Below are 19,595 nucleotides of genomic sequence, written 5' to 3' on the forward strand. Positions count from 1 at the left end.
GAACTGGTCACACCTATTCCTTGTCTTACAATAAACCTGGCTCCAGGTTCACATTATTGATGCAAATATGTTGAATAATGCTGTTTTAGTCTAAGTTTTTATTTATATATGGGGGACAGAAGAAAGGGTTGTTTAACAAAACCAAAACATTGTTGTACTTGATGTTGTACTTGATGTAAAACAAGTATATACTATAGGACAACAAAGGGATTTTGTCTGTCTGACACATCGATGGAAAAATATTGATCTATAATTTTTTTTTGGTATGAACTTGGGATCCCACAGATATAAGATATCCATACTCCTTGTGTTTGTGTGGGGTTTCTTCTGGGCACTCCGGTATACTTGGTATGCTTCCTAATACATGTAAAAAAAAAACAGGTTAATTGACGTGCCTCATAAATTCTTATTAGACTGTTAGGGACCGTAGCGTATGTGCTTGTCTGAGAAAGTTAGTGACTTGATTATGTAAAGCGTTGTGTAATATGTCGTGCTACATAAATACTTACAGTAGTAGTAATATAAACATGTCTCTTCCAATTATAATGTTCTGGTCTTTGTACATGCATCTACTCTCCAACAGTCATAAACAACTGGAATCTCACTTAGAAGTTCCCCAGGAATGAATGAGAATGCACAGAGTCAGCCAGGAGGATTTTGATAAAAACCTAAATGATTCTGTCAGCAATATCTCAGTATACAGTACAGTCAGCTGGAAGGACTATGAAAAAAGAGTAATGGAGGATAACACTGTGAAGCTGAACTCCAGCTTTCTCCTTTTCCTTCCACCCTCGACTCTCTTCCAGAGGATCTGTTCGTATTTTTCCTTTAAAATCTTATGCATATTTCTTCCCAGGTGTTTTAAACCAGTTTGCAACTGAAACTCCATCACGTTATTAAAGTCTATGTATCCTAGTGTGCTAAGCTTTGACATACTTTGAAGATTTGCCTTAATAGGAGGGAACCTGGAATTGATTTTTTTTTTTAAATTCATTTGTTGTTAGTTGGCAAATGTTTTCAGTTGTGGACCAGATACATTGCAGGTTTGTTGGATCACCCAGGTTTGCTCAATATAGTCTATCTTCTTCAGTCTTGGAAAGCTTTAATAAATTAGACCCATAGTATTGGTAGTGTTGACTGTGTCTCCAGGAGAGAAAGTGACGGGGCATTCAAACTTTTGGAGTTATCACAGAAACAGGAGGTGAGAAAATCTTTGCATTGAAAAATTGTTCCTATGATAAATCTCTAAAAAAGGGAGAAAAAAATTACCTTTGGAGAAATTTCCTCTCAATTTCTGCTGAATCTTTAGAAAAAAAAATTCCCTAGTTAAAAACAAACAGCAAAATAAATACACATATAAATAAAAATTGTTAATCTTCCCTACCAGAAAAATGTTTTGGATTTCTACCTTTACAGAAACTAAAATGTTTAACTATGCCATAAAATATTATGCTATTTTCTTTTGTTTTTCTTTTAACATGTTTTTTTTTTTCAATTAAGAATTTAGTTAGTTTAGTCTGATAGATCTGTATACAAACATCCAAAAGTTTGGTATTGATGTCTTCCTATTCCTAGGCTTGTATATTTTTAAACAATTATTACAATTAAATAATACAATTAAAATTAGTAACACAAAGAATATTAAAAAGAAATGCCCCTTATCCATCCACCTTTATTTGTGTCTTATCTATTCCTGAGTGCTGAAACATGACAATATATTTACAACAGGAAAAAACAAAATACAAATCTAGGATGAGTAATAACTAACAGTCTATACTAATTTCCCCAACCTATGACCCCAGTGCTTTTACTGTCACACAAATGCAATATTTTTCTCTTCTATGCCTAGGGAAAGAAAAGATTAAAAGTCTGATCCTCAGAGAGCATTTTCTTTTCTTTTTCAGTGCATTCCTTTGAGAAGGAGCATCATTAGTGTTTGGTGGGTGTTAGGAATGTGGCTTTTATGTGTCACCGCTGCTTTCTCAATGCAAGTTTAGGGCTAACCTGAATGTAAACAATAGACTCAAATAGATTATTTTGTCCATACACAAAATGCTTAAAATGATTGTGGCAAGGAAGTGGGCTCTGTGATGGGAAGCAGGAAAAAGTCAAAAAAGCTGAGAATGATCATAAAACCACAGGACAAAAATTACAGACAAGAATGAACCTACAAAGATGCACAATAAATAAACATAAGAAACATCATTTCTGTGCACCAATGGGACATCACTTCTCACAACTTGACCACTCCTAAGAAGATATTTTAGTTCCTAAAGGAAACGTTAAATATAATCAGGAGAGGAAAGCCTTGGAAATACAATTGATATTTCTGTTTCACACAAAATGTAACAGACTGAATGAGTAACTTTCTAAACCACCATCAAATAGTTTTATGACCAATATTAACTCTTCTTAATAAATGTGACTTCCCCATTCCTATCCCAGAGCCCACTTCTTTGTTCTCTATTAAATTTAAACTCACTTTTATTAAGCTGTGTTTTGTTTTTGCTCTTTTTCCTTGGACATTGTTGCCTTTACAGATCTTTTAACATTCTGCTAAAACTTTGTTTGTCAGTACTGCTTGGACCAGAGAAGAGGGGGTAACCCATGAACATTTCACTGTTAGTGCCAACAAAAAAAAAAAGGATCACTGACAGTACTTTGTCCTTTGTTGTTGCAAGCACACTAATGCAGCCACAATCACCGTAAGCATTTTGTTTAAAGCCAAACTATCTATTGTCCATTGTTTACAATCAGGTGGACACTAACTTGCACTTAGAGAAGTAAGGAGTGGCCCACAAAAGCTGGTCCTGAAAATGTAACTGATGGCTTCACACAATACAATTTTCCTGCAATTTCACATACAATTATTATGCCAAAACAATTCAGCATAAATGTAGTAATAATTTTTGTGTTCAAATCTGAAATCCTAGACTTAGCTAAAATAACACAAAGCAATCCAGCCCTATATTCATTAATAAATTAAATGAAAGCAGTTTAGATTCCTGAATTTTACCTGTTTTACCATAGTGAGCTCACTACTGTGCTGCTCCTTCTTTTACTATCCAGTAACAGTCCGGAGCCGTATTTGTATGATGCTGGCACATCCAGGGGCAGAAAAAAAAATTTAAACTCAATATTGCATTATAAGTGGTTTTATTTTAATATTGATCTTTAAATTTTTACCCTGTCATTATTTGCTTGAGTTGTACTTTAAAACTGACATTATTGTGTGTATAAGGATTTCTAAACAAGAAGTCACTTTCTGTATCAGGTAATTTTCAGTAAAAGTAATAATGAAAAATGTGTATTTACTTACAATACAATAAATTTTGTAAAACAATTGGATTCTTCAACAGAGATATATATGCAGGATTTAAAAGATCATGCAGAAACATGTCACTGATGAATAGCTTTTAAATCATCAAAACAAAAAGCATTGACCCTTGTGACAACTGCTTTGACTGGCCCACATGTGGGTTCAAAACAAAATGAGGTGCAAAGTGTTTTCCTCACTTATCTGAAGTTCTGTGGGCCAACTGAAGTGACTGAATTAGCACTGCAGAAATTATTGCCCTATTCACTAAATAAAAAAGGCACTGTATAAAAAACAGTACAAATTTTATTATTGAATCCTTATCCTCCCACTGCATAAAACAACCACAACAGGATATTCAAATCTACTAAACCCAGCGCAATTTTTTTTAACTATGTAAACTATTAAAACTAAGTGTCCAGCAAAAAGTTCTGGACAGAATAAAAAAAATTTAGATGGAAGATGCCCCCATTTAATGTACAGCGCTGCGTAATTTGTTGGCGCTTTATAAATCCTGTTTATTATTATTAATAATAATAATTTTAATATTAACTCTTACAAAGATTTCCCTTCACTTGCTGTCTGGCTGACAGCTGTGGAGAAGTACCAGAGAGGAATAAAAGAAATGCTAGAACCCATTAGATCAGGGGTTGGCAAACTCCGGCCTTTAGGCCAGATACGGCCTAGCCGGTAGTTCGTTCCGGCCTAATGCCAGCAAGCAACCTGCAGCTCCAGAGCCGCGGGTTGCCAGCAGGATCGACCAGGGGGCGTTAAGAACTACCGGAGTTGGAGCTCCGGTGACGCCTCCTTGCTGTTGCTTCCCTATTTACTGCAGCCGGCGTTGATACTTCCACTGGTGCGGTAAATAGGGAACGCTTCCTGAAGGGAAGTCCTTCTCCTCTGCAATGCATACAGAGGAGAGGGATTTCACTTCAGGGGGTGTTTCCTGGTGGGCGGAGCCATTAGAGTTCGGCCTACTGTGCTCCCGCGCACCCCTGAAATGGCCTAGTGGCCATAAAAGTTTGCCGACCCCTGCATTAGATTTTATTTTTTGTGCATCTGTAGCAATTTGTCTTTCACTTTCTGTATAGTGAATCTGTTGTCTGTGGAACAGAATTTAGAATTCACTACAAAGCCATTTTTATGAGGATGAATTTTACGGTCAGATTCACCTTCCCCCACAACACACACAACTACCTAAAATGAACAGATTCTCTGTTCCGTAATCTCTGTAGACAGACAATCATTGGTCAAGGAGAAATAATTGGTCACTGGTTAGACGGAGATAAGCCATTAGAAGTAACAGCCTACCCCCCTCCATTACATAAATTACATGTTTAAGCAATTTAGGTGTGCATTTTTTTACCAATACATCTTTCAGCAGCAGCTAGATTATTTCCGCACACCTGACTGCACTCCGATGTCTATAAGCAGCATCAAGGCACAACAGAAGTGCTTTTTTAGAGTAAAACCAAACAAAGGAAAATTATTTGACCTTTGTCTTTCATTGTACAGTTTCAAATAATACAGAAAAGTGCAAAAATGTAAAGCAATAGTCAAACCCCCACAATTAGAAAATTCAGATCAATAAATTATGAATGAAAGAGAAAATGCTTATCTTATTCACAATGGTCTTTCTTTAGACACAATGTAATTGAATTAATATCAATTAATATTACTTTGTATTTATAATGTGCCACATTTTACACAGTACTTTACAAAGTGCAGTCATATCACTAACTTGAATAAATCCTAATGCATATTATAAGAAGTGGGAAACAATGAGCGAGGGTTAAAATGAAGCAGAGAAGGGAAAAAGTTAGCCCCCACAAACTGATAGAAACACAATATATAAGTAGTACTACTGAGTACTGACTGTTGGGGATATTATTGGAAATGCATGATTTTACTAAGGTAAATCAGAAGGAGCCTGTGTAAATCCAGTTTTAGCTTCTTCCTAGTCTAGTTTAAAGTAATTCCAGTCTAGGTAATACAGAGAACAGTTAAATAAAATAGACAGCTGTAGTGTTATTAGCCTGGGGTATTGGGGAATCCTAAACTTCTAACAAAATGTATCAGCCATTATGTAGTACAGAAAAAAATAATCTTTACAGTCTGCATACCTATGTGATGTTTCACAAAAACTATCTAAGATAAGCCCAGGGGTAAAGTGTTAAAACATACTTTATGATAACACTTATTACAAACACGCATGTACGACCGTCATTCAAGGAATGATAAATTAAATAACTATCTTGTATCAAAGAAGTAGTAAAGATTCAGCAAAGTAAAATTCAGAGCAGCTTGTTTGAGAGAACGTTCACCATCTTGTGTATGGCCTACACCCATCTATACTTTAAAGTATTCTATCACTTGTCTTTCTGACAGAATGACTGTTGAGAAATGTGCCTCTGAGCATTCCATAGTACTGGGACAAAGCAAGTTACCACCCTTCCCTACCAAATCCTGGTTTCCCCAAACCAGGCCCCTGCTTAATAGAATCTAATAACTGATGTGTACTTGCATGCAGGCTTTCAAAAATACAAAATTATGGCATGAAAATTCCAACTGTACAACACAGATAAACCATTACAATGTCACACCTAAGATGTTAATTAGGCATTAACTTTGTCATAACCTGTAAAAGTGACACCGGTTGGGAAGGGGAGAGGGAGTGGAAAGAAGGAAGAAGGACAAGGGCCGATTACCTAAATAAGTTGCAAAGAAGTGCAGGGTGAGGAGGGGATGGCATAATTTGAGTTATCCAGCCATCATGTCTAGAATTAATAAAACTTTTGAAAGCATGTACTGGTAAGTAATATTCTTCTCTGAGAATAGGGTGTTATGCTTCTGCATATCATGAGTAGGGTTGTGAAGAGATCCATATTCTGGCAATATACTTGTGTGCCTGTCTAGGTATGAGGAAAGGGAGAAAAATATTTCTCCAGCACATATTGTTCTGCTAGGATGCATAACATAACGAGAGAATAGGTTATATTAATGGAGGTAACACCTTCTTGTTAGTGTCAATGTAACTTCATCACAGCATGTGTATAATTGTGCCTGTTGCACCTTTAGACTGGAAGCTGCACACCCCCAGGTAAATAATTTATCAGGGGTGCAAAAATATGAAGAAAATAGTTGAGATGGCTTTCGGGTAGAGGACAAGAAAATTGTTGAAAGAGACTCTAAATGTTTTGCTCATACAAAGGAATACAGACCCACATTCTCACCCCACCTATGATCACGGGGCAACAAATCTTAACCTTACATAGCAGGTAATAAATGAGGGAAATAAGTAAAAAGATTAGAGTCAAAAGATTATGCAAACTGCATTAAGATAGAGTAAATTTAAGTACTTTGGAATTAGACAAACTGAATGCAGGAATTAACCTGTACCTGTAAGTAACTGAATTACTTTTTGCTGTGACTTACTTTTACTTTTTGGTGCTCATACACTGAGCCCTTAGAGCAGGGTGTCAACCTCAAATATACAGTGGGCCAAAATTAAAAACTTAGACAAAGCCGGGGGCCAAAATTGAAACTGATATAGCACCGCTACTACAATTCCCTGCGTCAAGAAAACAGTCCAATGCGGGGCCACACATAGGCAGAGAGGCCGCTGGTCTAAAGATGCAAATGATACTGCTACTACAATTCCCACCATTACTTGCGTCTATAAAACAGTCCAATGCGGGGCCACGCATAGGCAAAGAGGCTGTTGGTCTATGGATGCAAGTGATGCCGCTATTACAATTCCCAGCATTACAGCTACTACAATTCCCTGCGTCAAGAAAACAGTCCAATGCAGGCCTAATGTTATGAGTGGCTGGAATTCCCTCTTCACTGAAATAGCACTGCTACTACAGTTCCCTGCGTCAAGAAAATAGAGACCGCTGGTCTAAAGATGCAAGTGATGCTGCTACTACAATTCCCGGCATTACTTGCGTCTATAAAATAGTCCAATGCGGGGCAACGCATAGGCAGAAACGCTGCTGGTCTACAGACGGGAGTGACACCGGGAATTGTAGTAGGGACGCTATTTCAATGCAGCGGCGGGCCAGCTGCAATTCATATTTAGGATTCCTTTGAGGGCCAAAAAAAAAGGATGTTGATTTGGCCCGTGGGCCAGAGTTTGACACTAATGCCTTAGAGAATGCTCCTGGGAGAACTAGTCACATAATGGGAACCAAGGATAAATACTTATATTTAGACACTTAGACATTTCTATATTGTCAAGATGACTTGCCTAAGTGCAAACCAAGCATCTGGATGGAGAATGATGGTGATTTAAGTGACTTTTACGTAGCATGGCATGGGTTTCTTCCACACACCCATCAAAAGAAGGAAAACTTCCAGTGAGTGGCAGCTCTCTGGGCACAAATGCTTTATTGATGCCAGAGATCAGAAGAAAATGGCCATACTGGTTTAAGTTGATAGTAACTCAAATAACTGCTCCAACAAAAGTAAGCAGGGGAGCATCAAATGAATGTACAACACGTCAAACCTTGAAGCACAAATGCTACAGCAGCAGGCACTAGGGACTACAAATCACTAGGCTTCAGCAAAGTAGTCAAAAAAAGATTGACAAAACATATTGCCATATTCTCAATTTCTGCTCTGACATTTAGTATCAACATCATGATTGCAAGATTACATCCTGCCTTGTATCAATGGTTAGGGCTGGTGGTGGTGGTAAAAGTGTGGGTGATACTTTCTTAGTATAACTTTTAGGTATACTGTAGTGGACTGTGAGAAACAATATTTTCTTTACAGAATGTTTTGTTAACAATTTTACTCATGCAGTCATACTGCCAACAAGATCTTTATAGGAACTTACCAAAGTGTAGAAGTTAACAGCTGTGCCACTTCCACCTTATCCTTTACTTACTGGCAAATCGGGACATAAAACTATTTAAAAAAAATCTATATTATGATACTGACTTGACAGATCTATTGCACAATACTTCACCTATAAAAACAAAACAAATTCATTACTGTTCAGCCTTGTTAGTAAATGCTATGCCCTATTACTGTTTTTCACCAAGTCTATGTCTATATATATATATATATATATATATATATACATATACTTATGCTATGGTATTTTTAAACCTGTTCTAGTAGTGGACATTGTGAGTTTAAGTCACTGAAACCCATGATTCCTGATAAGCCATGAGATAATGGTGCACAGAAAACATGTTCAAGGACTAGAAAGGATGAAGACAAATGAGGATGATGGATTCACATGCAATTACCAGGCTATGGCTAACTAAGTATCACATATGGTGGTCATGTCTACAGGTTCACCAATTGTGGCCCACAGTTTATGGATAAATTAATTACATTTTGCATCTTTATATACAACCTTACCAATGAAATATTTTCTTTTTGGAACATGACAGTACCTTAATTTCTCACATTTTAATTGCTGCTAAGCAAAAAATAGTAAAGGCAAAAAGACCCTGGCAATCTAAATAAGTCACATACAAAAAAATATTTACCAATTAAAAACTGATACTTATATCAGCTGAGAGGTACAAGAGATTCCAGGGCATGTGGCAACCATGGACTTTTTTTACCTATCCTGAAACTTTAAAGTTATCTCTGCTTATGGTTTAAGGCTATGGAGCACTGCATCTCCTGGGGTATGCTCTCAGGGTGTGACATGTGGTTATGAGACCCATCTTGTCCCAATATCTTTCCCTTTTGGTATATTTTACCCCTCACCTCTGCCTTCCATTTGTTATATTTCACCCCCACCTCTTTTCTTTAAACAGTGACTTCCAGTTTTGTCCTAGATAATGTGACATTGTCCCTAATTTTTTTTATTTGCTTTGTTGATTTGTATTCTTTACTGTTAAGACTGTTATTACTTGTTCCAAGGCTCTGTTTCAAATTTGTAAGTGTCTCTTTGTGTGATTGTAACCTCTCCTTAAAAGCACAATAAAATACCTAATAAAGATAATAATTTTTTTTAGAATGAATGATTGTTACCTGTTCATTGTTTGTGTGCAATGATTTTTAAATAATAATTGTTGTTGCTTTCTTGGGGCTTTTATATCTTCATTGTTGGGCTAAGTTGACTAGTACGTTGAAAGCAAATAGCCTTACGTTCTGTGGAATCAAATCACCTATGTGCATTAGTATGTACTGAAAAAAATAGGAGCATTAATGCAAAGTTCGCTTGTGTCTGTAAATCTGCAGAGTAATGTGTACAGGCAGGAAAGACTGTGTCTGTTTACAATAGCCTTAAGTGTCCTGCGCAGCCAAGTAAAATGGTGCATGGCTGAATGGCAAAGCTAGCATTAGGTCATCATGTGTAATTCCACATAAAGGTGTGTGCCACGAACCTTGGAAAAGCAGATCAGTGAAGACAAAGGTTGACCTCTGGAAACCTATCAAACACACAGCTAAGAATAATTTGTTACCTGAAGCTTGGAGTGGGATGTGTGGTGACAAGCAAGGAGGAAACAAAACCAGTATTCCTTATAGTTTCAGTACCGTTGGCTAACACAATAGGTCTGTAAGAGATGAATAATAATATAACATAACAAACATTACTATGTTAAAAATTAGGTTGTAATTTGTAATTGGAAGATATTTAGACCACGAAAAAAATGTAACACAGTATATCATTCATCTCCTTTCATACATATTTCATGCTTCAAGTACTTCCTTTTGTACCTAAATAAACATTAATCCAAGTGTTTAAAAAAAAATGTGGAGTCATAAGTTTTTCATGCTGGCACCCCCTTCTTCTAAATTTACAGCTGTTTGCACGGTTCTGTTCTCCTCTATGGTGAACGGAGGTTCCTGTAGGGCACAGCAGCTGAAGCTAAAAACAAACATTAGCAGACCAAAACTGAAAATCTTATGGCTTGTTTAAATGCAGTCTACCAGAGCAAAATCTAAGAAAAAACAATTATGAAGACACTGGAATGCATGTTTTCCTATAGCCTCAAAGCAAGATGTGACCCAAGTAAAAGTGACAGAAATTCTGACAATGAGGTAAGGGGCTACATGAAAACTTAAAAATACTCCATGCTTCACTTAAGTTTACAGGATGCTAGAAGAGCAATTGCAGGCACAAAATGTCTAAAAGTAAAGAATATGCTAGTGTTGAAACCCTAACTAAGATTTTTTCTCTTGTGGAAGTCCTCATAGTCAAAGGAAATACTGAAGAAAGTGAAAACGACCCTCATCGGTAACATCAGAAAGCTATAAAACCGGCCAAAGAATATGTTCATCAATAAACACCAGGCCTCTATGATTACTATTGAAATTTATGGAAGGACTGGTTGATGGGGAAAACACAGCATACTAACATCAAACCAGCCACCAAACTGTGCAGAATACTAGAGGAAGGGTCACTGCTAGTTTTGGACTACCTTGCTGCATCAAAAGGTTAACAACTTGTTTAAATTGAGATACCCTAAAATTTTAGATTTATCAATTAATTCTACAAGGCAATGTCAAGATAGTGGTCCATAATTAGAAGTTTGTGAGGTGCAACAAGACACAGATCAGAAATACTAAGATCAACAACAGCATGGTTTAATAACACAACTAAATAGTGACACAAATAGTTCCCCATACGTTCACCTGGTATTTTAATGGCTCTGAACACAGAAGTATTTGGGAACTCGCCACCCATTTGGTAGCTCCCTCTTGGAATGGGCAAGGTGCTACAGATGTAAATGCAAGTACTTGTGTGCCGTTAAGGATGCAGCCTTTACAGTATAATCACACTGGAAAAAAAAGATACTACAGGACAGGCATTTTTATTGGCTCAAATATTGGCTCAAATATTTTTTATTGGCTGATCAAATATCAAAACAGTATTACTAAAATTCCTGCAGCAGAATATCTAGAAAAGTCTGCCAGCATCAGGCTTTAGTGTCAACAACTTATGGATTTTACATTGTGCTGGCATTTCTGTAGCACCACCACAATCGAGGAACCAGTTACCGTATTAAGTTGGCCTTACCAATTTTTCCGAATAATGAGGAAATCAATATAGTCTTGACTTTATCTTGTAACTGTAATAGAACTCATAACATACTGTCAGCTATAAGGAAACTTGTGTTTGGAGAAACAATGAGGAAATCAATATAGTCTTGACTTTATCTTGTAACTGTAATAGAACTCATAACATACTGTCAGCTATAAGGAAACTTGTGTTTGGAGAAACATGGTAATATTCATTGGTTACTTCTAAACTAAAAAAAAAACAAAAACAAATGGTTGCAATATTTTCTAAAGTTCCTGTCAGTTGGTAATACCTGTGTTAAAGACACAGGACTAGCGTAGCCACAAGCACCTATCATATTTACAAGATGACTAGAAATGGCAGTATCCATATTCATAAATGTTCTTTTAATAGGCTATAATCTGTTTGTGAATAAAGTTCACAAAGTTTGCTAGTATAAAGTCTGCGAAAGGGTTATAAAATAAACTTTTAAGCTTTTACTTTGTGTATATAAAACTTCTGATTTCAACTGTACACAAACACATTTGGTAATAAAGCCAAAATCAACTGAAAACACAATGCTAAAAAGAAAGAATTATAACAACTAGAAAAGGTTTATGGGTGTAGCCCATTCAATGCTTAATTTTTCTCAGCAAGGGTGTAACATAATCTTGGCAAGAATAGGGGCTTATTCCATAAGTTAGTCGCCTGGTAATGACTACACTTGGGTTGCTGCAAGGCAAACTGTAAACACATCGAGTACCTACAATGGATTGAGTCTCTATAATATTAGCATACATTATTCATTAATGACTACACTTGGGTTGCTGCAAGGCAAACTGTAAACACATCGAGTACCTACAATGGATTGAGTCTCTATAATATTAGCATACATTATTCATAGAAAAAAAAACATGCTTGTGAGAAAGTCACTGTTAATAAATCACACTTGTCAAAAGAAAGTTTTCACAGACAGAATTAATTAAAAGTTTTTAATTAAGTGTTTCAGGGAAAAATGAAAATGATCTTTTCCCCTTTAACTCTCTAAGAGTAAACTAAAGACAGAAGAGTTATCTATGGTAATTGCGGGAGAATTTGTTGTCCAAGCTAAGCTATACTCATTTCTTTTATGTCATTGCTTGTGATCTTTGCTCTCCCAACTTTCTGTGCTTGTATTAGTTCCTGTAGGACAGAGGTTGAGGATCCAAGACCTGATTTCGCTTCATAAATACAAGAAGTGGAATGTCCTGACAAGCAAAACATGGTGGGACAGAAATTAGTTTGGAGTCCTAAAGAAGGATCTAGAGGGCTACAAACTGCCTCCATGCAAATCTAATCTCATAAGGAGAGGATGACCTCCTGGGATATCCACATCACATATCTCAAGATGCAACAGGTTGAATAGTATGAAAGTTTTGCAACATCTCACCCGAGGGCCACACTGTAACAAGTATAAGAAATATCGAAGAACTCAATTGTGCAAATTTCTAAAATGCAGTGCTGTGTCATTAGAGGTGACAGGGGTCGGATGAAAAAAACTGGAAAAAATATCCAGCCCTTGATAACTTATGAAAAGAATACGAATGAAAGTAGCAGCAGATCTAAAAATAACATGTATGTATGAAGTGACTATCTGTGCTGTAGACATTTTACAATCTACTTCAAAACATTTACAAAGATCACAATAAGGCCACTGCTATCTTTGTGGCTCAGCGATTACCATGACTTTTGCAGCGCTAGGTCCCAGGTTTGAATCTCGGCCAGGACTCTTATCTGCATAATGTTTTCAGGTTCTCCCTGTGTTTGCGTGGGTTTCCCCCGGGTACTATGATTTCCTTCTACATTCAAAAACGTGCAGTTCGGTTAATTGGCTTCCCTCCAAAAAACTGACCTGTTTTAATGACATGTGACTATGGTAGAGACATAGATTCTGAGCCCCTTTGAGGGACAGCTAGTGACATGGCTATGGACTTTGTAAAGTACTGTGTCAGCACTATATAAATATTGGATAGTATAAAAATAATACAAGAAATCAAGTTAAGATAAAACATGTCTGATAATATGATTGGTCATCTAAGGTAATAAGGATGACATGGTTGTCAACGCATAAAGCCTCCAATGACCTACTACTGACTTCCTCACTCATAACCTCATCACACGCACGGTCACTGTCTGTATTAGTCTGTCATTTGCAATCCCTATTTAATGTACAGCGCTGCGTAATATGTTGGTGCTATATAAATCCTGTTTATTAATAATAATAATAATAATAACACATAAAGCCATTAGAACATCTGTCCTCATCACAAGCATTTGAAAGCATCTGCCACACTGCTCTCGTGTCCACAGACCAACAGCAGCACACAGATGCTTGGTTTATCCCTATAGGTCAGACTGCTATCTGAACTCTAAATATAAATATGTATCTATGTACACTTAGAATCTCTACCTATTCGAGAATGTTTAATTATTTTAAAAAGGTTATTCTGACACCTTGTGGCCAAAAATAATATTGCAATCTAACACAGTCAACCAATATTGTTACAGGTAGCAGACGATTTACCTGTACTACAATTTCCAAATCACCACATTTTTATCAAACTTTACAACTTCTTTGGTTGTGCTACGCACCGTAAACAACTATATTTAACTATTACCAAATTTAGGATAATTATTGCATTGTAAATGCACCTAAAACAGCTAAAAACTTCTGTTAAAAAAAGAAACAAAAAACTTTGTAACTTTTGTTTTAAAAAAATTAGGCCAAAATGGAGAAGCCACGTGTGACAAAAAGTACACTTCATGAATCAATAGCTTGTAAAACCACCTTTGGTAGAAACAATCATTTTCATGATGACTTTATCTTTCAGTTTGTACCCACCGGTTGTTATACCATTGCTTCAGTTCATTGAAGTTTCCAGGCATTTGCCTATCTTTTTGTCTGGGCTATTGCAGCAACTTATTTTTTCCTTTTTCAGCTAATGTGTTGATTTGCTGGTGTTGTTTGGAGCATTGTCCTTGGTATAAAGAGGAGTTTATGGTCAACTCAATAAGCTTGATTTATTAAAGCTCTCCATGGGGAGGATACATTTTCATCAGTGAAGCTGGGTAATACAGCAAACCTGGAATGGATTTCATCAAACTCATTTTGCGATTTGCTAGCAAATAGTTTGAATCCTGGACAGAGCCATTCAAGGTTTGCTGAATCAACCAGTTTCACTCATGAAAGTGTATTCTCTTATCTTGGGGGGCTTTATTAAATCAGGTCCAATGACTGCAAGGTGCCCAGGTCCTCTGGTTGCAAAACAATCTCAAACATTCACCCCTCCGCCACTGTGCTTGTCAGTTGTTATAGGGGTTTGTGCGGGCATGCTGTGTTTGCTGTTTGCCAAACTTCTTCACTTTGGTCTCCTGCCCAAAGAACATTGTGCCAGAAATCTTGTTGTTTGTTCAGATGCAATACTTGTGTGGTCTCTTTCGAAATGTACGGTCATGAACATTAACATCCAACATGCTAACCAAGGCCTGTGGACCCTAAGATGTAGATCTTGAGTTTGTTTGCAGTCTCTACAAGCATGGCATTCCAAGTTCAGGGTGAATTTGCAATGAAGTGCACCCCTGGGAAGATTAGCAACTGTCTTTCTCATTTTATCTGTAGAATGATGGACTTTAAATTGTTTGGAATTTGCACCTATAAGCCTTCCCAGATAAATTGGCAGCAATAGTTGCTTCTCTTAGATCTTTGCTGATGTCTTTCCTCTTTGACATTGTGTTAACACACGCCTGAATACTCCAGTCCAGGACCAGACCGCCAAAACTTCAACTTTTGTAGAAGTGATCACACTTGCTGATGATTGGGTAATCAAGTGCATGTTAGCTCAAACCTGGCTGCTACTAATTTCTGTGAAAGTGGTAGGAGTGTACTTTATTGTACTTTATTTTTCACAATTTATAGGCTATAGGCTTCTATATTTTGAATTAATCTTATGATAAATAAATGACAAATTGTAGTATGTGTAATTGAGGTTGTATTTGCCTAATGAACTTCCAATTATAATTGAAAGAAGGTGTACTTTCTTGTTCTTATGATCCTATGTATGTGGTGGCAGTGATCAATGAAGTGCATAAAATCAGCAATGTAAGTAGAAAATGTCGAATCACTGGTTGGCTAAAGGTCATTTGTATTCATTTATTATAAATATATATTATATACACATACATATATACCGTACACACACATCCTCACTACATAGTATGTGACATGCCAAATAACTTGTATATTTGTATTTCTGCCTATTTAGTGTTGAAAGTCTCACCTCCTCTTTTCTCCTGCCCTGTCATCATAAATCCTGGCATCCTCTTCTGTTCTGTGTAGAGAAAGTTCCACAATGTGAAGTTACTTATTAGAGAGTGTTTCATCCCCTCAGCCAAAGAGAATGCTGTACTCAATCAAAATATGTTGTTAATGGAAACAGCAGACATCATTGCCCATTTTGTTAGGGACAGGAATACTCCAGAAATGGCAAGTAAGCACGTTGAATATATTTTCGCTTTCAGGATTACCAGTGTACAATGACACTGTACATTTGCTCCTCGCCACCATGTAGCTGGGTTAACAAATAAATTCAAGAGTTTGCATGACGAAATGTGTGAGCTTTTCCGTGTACTGGTGTTGTCAAGAAAAAGAAAAAAAAACACTTAGTGTGTGAGAGTTTGGAATACTGGAGAAGCTTGTGGGTGCTTTTCTATTATAACTGGTATCCTCCCTGAAAGAACAAAATTTAAACCCATAAGGTATACGTGGCCCACAAAAGAGACTCTCTATACAAGGTCTTATCCAAAGGATCAGAACTATTTGCAAAATCTACCAGTGTTCTCCCCAGCTACTTTTAGCTGGGCACACCACCCAGCACTTTTCGGCAATCACCCCGCTGTTTATAGGTGCTACGGAAAAGCTGGGTCACAATACAGGGCCCACCACCTGCCTACAGCTTCCAGCCACCCAGCCTAAAATTACTTCTGGGGAGAATACGGTCTACTAACAAGAAAATGATCCAAATGCAAAAAATATCTGTCTAACCTAAGTCAAACCCATCTGCTAGGTAAAAATAGCCCTAGAGTAAAGACCTAATAACACAAGCAAAGCATTCCCACCCACAAGCATGGGAACAGGACGGGTTAGCGATGAAATTCATGAAAAGCGGCATCCAAGGACATTTGCGTAAAGCTAGAGAAAGATGTAGAATAAAAGGGACCCCTTTAGGCTGTGTTTTTGGCATACACAGAAAAAGTATGTGTGCCCCCTGTACTAATGTGAGATACAGTACAAAAACTTACGAAGTCCCTAATGGCTAAAAAGCTTAGAGTTGTGTACCAAACTAGGTTAATAGAATAGAAATATAAAAAAAATGCATTCCAGGTGGAATACTAAAAGGTTCTAAGCCGGATTTATTATGGCTAAATATATGTCAAGGTTCAGCATCTTTATGATCAAATGAATGGGAAAGGTTGTCTGCTTTATTGGTGTTTGCCCCTGATAGAATGTGAGGAAGTCAGAACAAATAAGACCCAGAGGGCTTGTTAAGAATCTGTGTTCTGGGCAGTTTGGAAGTAAAAATGTTTTGTGATCTTTATAAATAGTGACCAAAGAATGCACTCCCTCAAGAAGGTCAAGCTTTTCCTTAGGTACATGTTTTACAGACACATTTTCCAGCATTTATATCATTTTCTTCTACTGATCTTGCCTTTGAAGACAACCAACTTGCCTGGTTGGGGTTTTGATTCTCTAATCCCTTCAAAATCCCAGACTCAGAATGAGTATACAGCTCAGGTGTTCAGTAATTGTGTTATCTGTATGATTGTTTCAGGTATGTGACTGCATTATTATAAATATTATTATTATTATTATTATTATTAAACAGGATTTATATAGCGCCAACATATTACGCAGCGCTGTACAATAAATAGGGATTGCAAATGACAGACTAATACAGACAGTGATACAGGAGGAGAGGACCCTGCCCCGAAGAGCTTACAATCTTCGGCGGACGATGATCGATGGAGGACGACGCTGGATGAGCACAGGGGGACCAGGTAAGTATGGATGTACAAAATCTCGGGCTTAACCATCCTTGCAGTTTTTTTTTGCCCGAGCGAAGGTCGGGCTTAACTGCAAGGTGGTTAAACTATTTGGGTAATGAAACAGTTAGGTTTAGCAAGAAAATAGTAAAGCAAAACAAAGGTTGCTAAGGATACCTATGATTTGACCTTGGGACTGTGCAGATAACAGCAAAGGGCCAATTTCAGGAACAAGGGTGCAGAATTCTGGCTAACTTTGTAAGCATGTTGAAGACCACTACAATGGTTTGATATAAGATTTAGGGCAACATTAAGAACATTGCATGTGAATGGTTTGTAAAGTAAAACATCTAACAAAGCTGGAATGTATATTTTGTTTGGCCTTGTATATACACACAGGCTAGGTGAGGTAAGAATGGGTTCGGATGGAGCTCAGTCCTCTGATGTTTATGGGTGGAGGTAGTTACAATAAAAACTAAACCCAAAATAGTTCAAAGCAAATTCCTAAAGCAGTCATGTTGAATACCTTTTCAAATTCAAAACCCCACTGTGTGGCTGTCATTGCATGCAACAGTTTGTTCCCACACAATCCAGACCCTTCATTGCTTTAAGTTTCCCATTAACAGTCTGTGGTCAAACAATTGCTTACCATCTAATCCTGCTGTAGACACATTGGTTTACATTATAATGGAGGGGTGCTGAGAAATGTAGTATGGCTACCTACGGTTCTTCCTATTTGAGTAACAGATCTTATGGATCCTCCCGCCAGCTGAATTCAGAGATGAGAAGAAATGCAGTCTACACCAGTGTTTCTCAACTAAGGGTTCCTCTAGAGGTTACTAGGGGTTCTGTGTGCAATGAGACATTCTTGCATTCTCACTGACCACTGCACTAATGTACTGTGAGCTGTGGATATAGTAAATATAGTTGAAGGTATAGTAGTACTTTGTTTCTATACACTGTTTATATTGACTTTTCAGTCTGATTGCAATTAGAATTTAACCTTTGGGTAAAATTTTGGGTTTAGTACTTTAAATCAAGAAATTTTGTTACAGTTTATACAAATGAACTGTAAATATGACCACATACAACATGCCTAAGAGCTACCAGCGGTAAAACAATAAACACATCAGATATATACCTTTATTTACACACCTGAAGAAATTGCCCTATGAAGAAATAAAGCTTTATGTCCAGCTGCTGGTTGCCAAAATATGCTGTTTAAATTGAATATTTCCTATCTGCTTTCCTTTCAGGTTTTTCACAAGCCTTTCTGAAATTGTCAAAAGGAGTATAAAAATATATTTAGTATAAAGACAAATATAGGCAAAATAAAACAAGAAGGAATGTGTACTATATTAGGATATAAGGTATAGCCCTCTGAAATATTAAAATGTGTTTGAAGCAAATCACTCATTTGAATAGAGCTGTGTAAGAACCTAACAGAACCTAAAAGCAGGCTTGCAGGCTAGCATGACAGCCAGGGGAATCATCAATGGTAGTCACAGTATCCCTTTTTATGACAGCTTTGCTTTAAAGTAATTGTATAATTTTTCATAAAAAAAAATTCTGTATCAGCAGGTTGGTGGCAAGTTCACGGGGAATGCTTCAGGCTTGCTAATAGAAAAAGATGACGACCCTGAGGCAGGCCACCCCATACTGATTTGCAGCTTGTGGACACAACACAGAACTCTTTAAGCAGCGCTCAAGGCCTAAAACACAGCATGTGGGTTATGAAGTGAAATACTCTTCTTACAAATAGGAGCTTATTTCCTTTTAGACAGCTCACATCTTCAGTTTTTAACTGAATGTACCCATAGAGTTCTATATCAAAAAAAAAATAATAATAATAATGTAAAATAATATATGTGCATATATGTATACGATAGAATTGCTCTATAATTTTTTTTTAACTGTCATATGTTATTTCCTGTAATCCTTGATAATATTATCTATTTTCACCTATTTATCAGGACAGAAATACCTGTCAGCACTGGATACCAGGGGAGGGGAGGGGGGCTAAGACAGGAGCCCCTTCCACACGTCTGAAGCATGTCAGGTCATAAGGCCATATCAGAAGGGTGAATCTGCTGCTGGTGACATATAACATATCACTCATCATATCACAGGTAAGAGACCAAAATCGTCTGATGAAACTGCTCCCCTGCTAGCTTGGAATGCAGGAATTCACTTACTAGTAAGGGGGGAGAGAGAGAGAGAGAGAGAGAG

The 19,595-nt window shown here is 37.1% G+C and overlaps 1 protein-coding gene across 3 annotated transcripts in view; it reads right to left on the bottom strand.

Annotated features, from left to right (window-relative positions):
* CDH26 (cadherin 26) overlaps positions 1-15,811 on the bottom strand; it is a 59,495-nt gene extending 43,684 nt beyond the window's left edge. The window contains exons 1-3 of one of the 3 annotated variants that reach the window (XM_072414470.1): positions 15,605-15,811; positions 9,748-9,840; positions 510-1,245 (exon numbers count right to left, since the gene is read on the bottom strand). The gene's annotated coding sequence lies outside the window, so the exon portion shown is untranslated. Of the gene's footprint in view, positions 1-509; positions 3,738-9,747; positions 9,841-15,604 lie in introns of those variants that run through there. The other 2 variants (XM_072414471.1, XM_072414469.1) reach the window with 2 other exon arrangements.
* Between the last annotated feature and the right edge of the window lie 3,784 nt (positions 15,812-19,595).

This window comes from Pyxicephalus adspersus, chromosome 6 (genome assembly GCF_032062135.1).
Source record: "Pyxicephalus adspersus chromosome 6, UCB_Pads_2.0, whole genome shotgun sequence".
NCBI classification, from domain to species: Eukaryota; Metazoa; Chordata; class Amphibia; order Anura; family Pyxicephalidae; genus Pyxicephalus; species Pyxicephalus adspersus.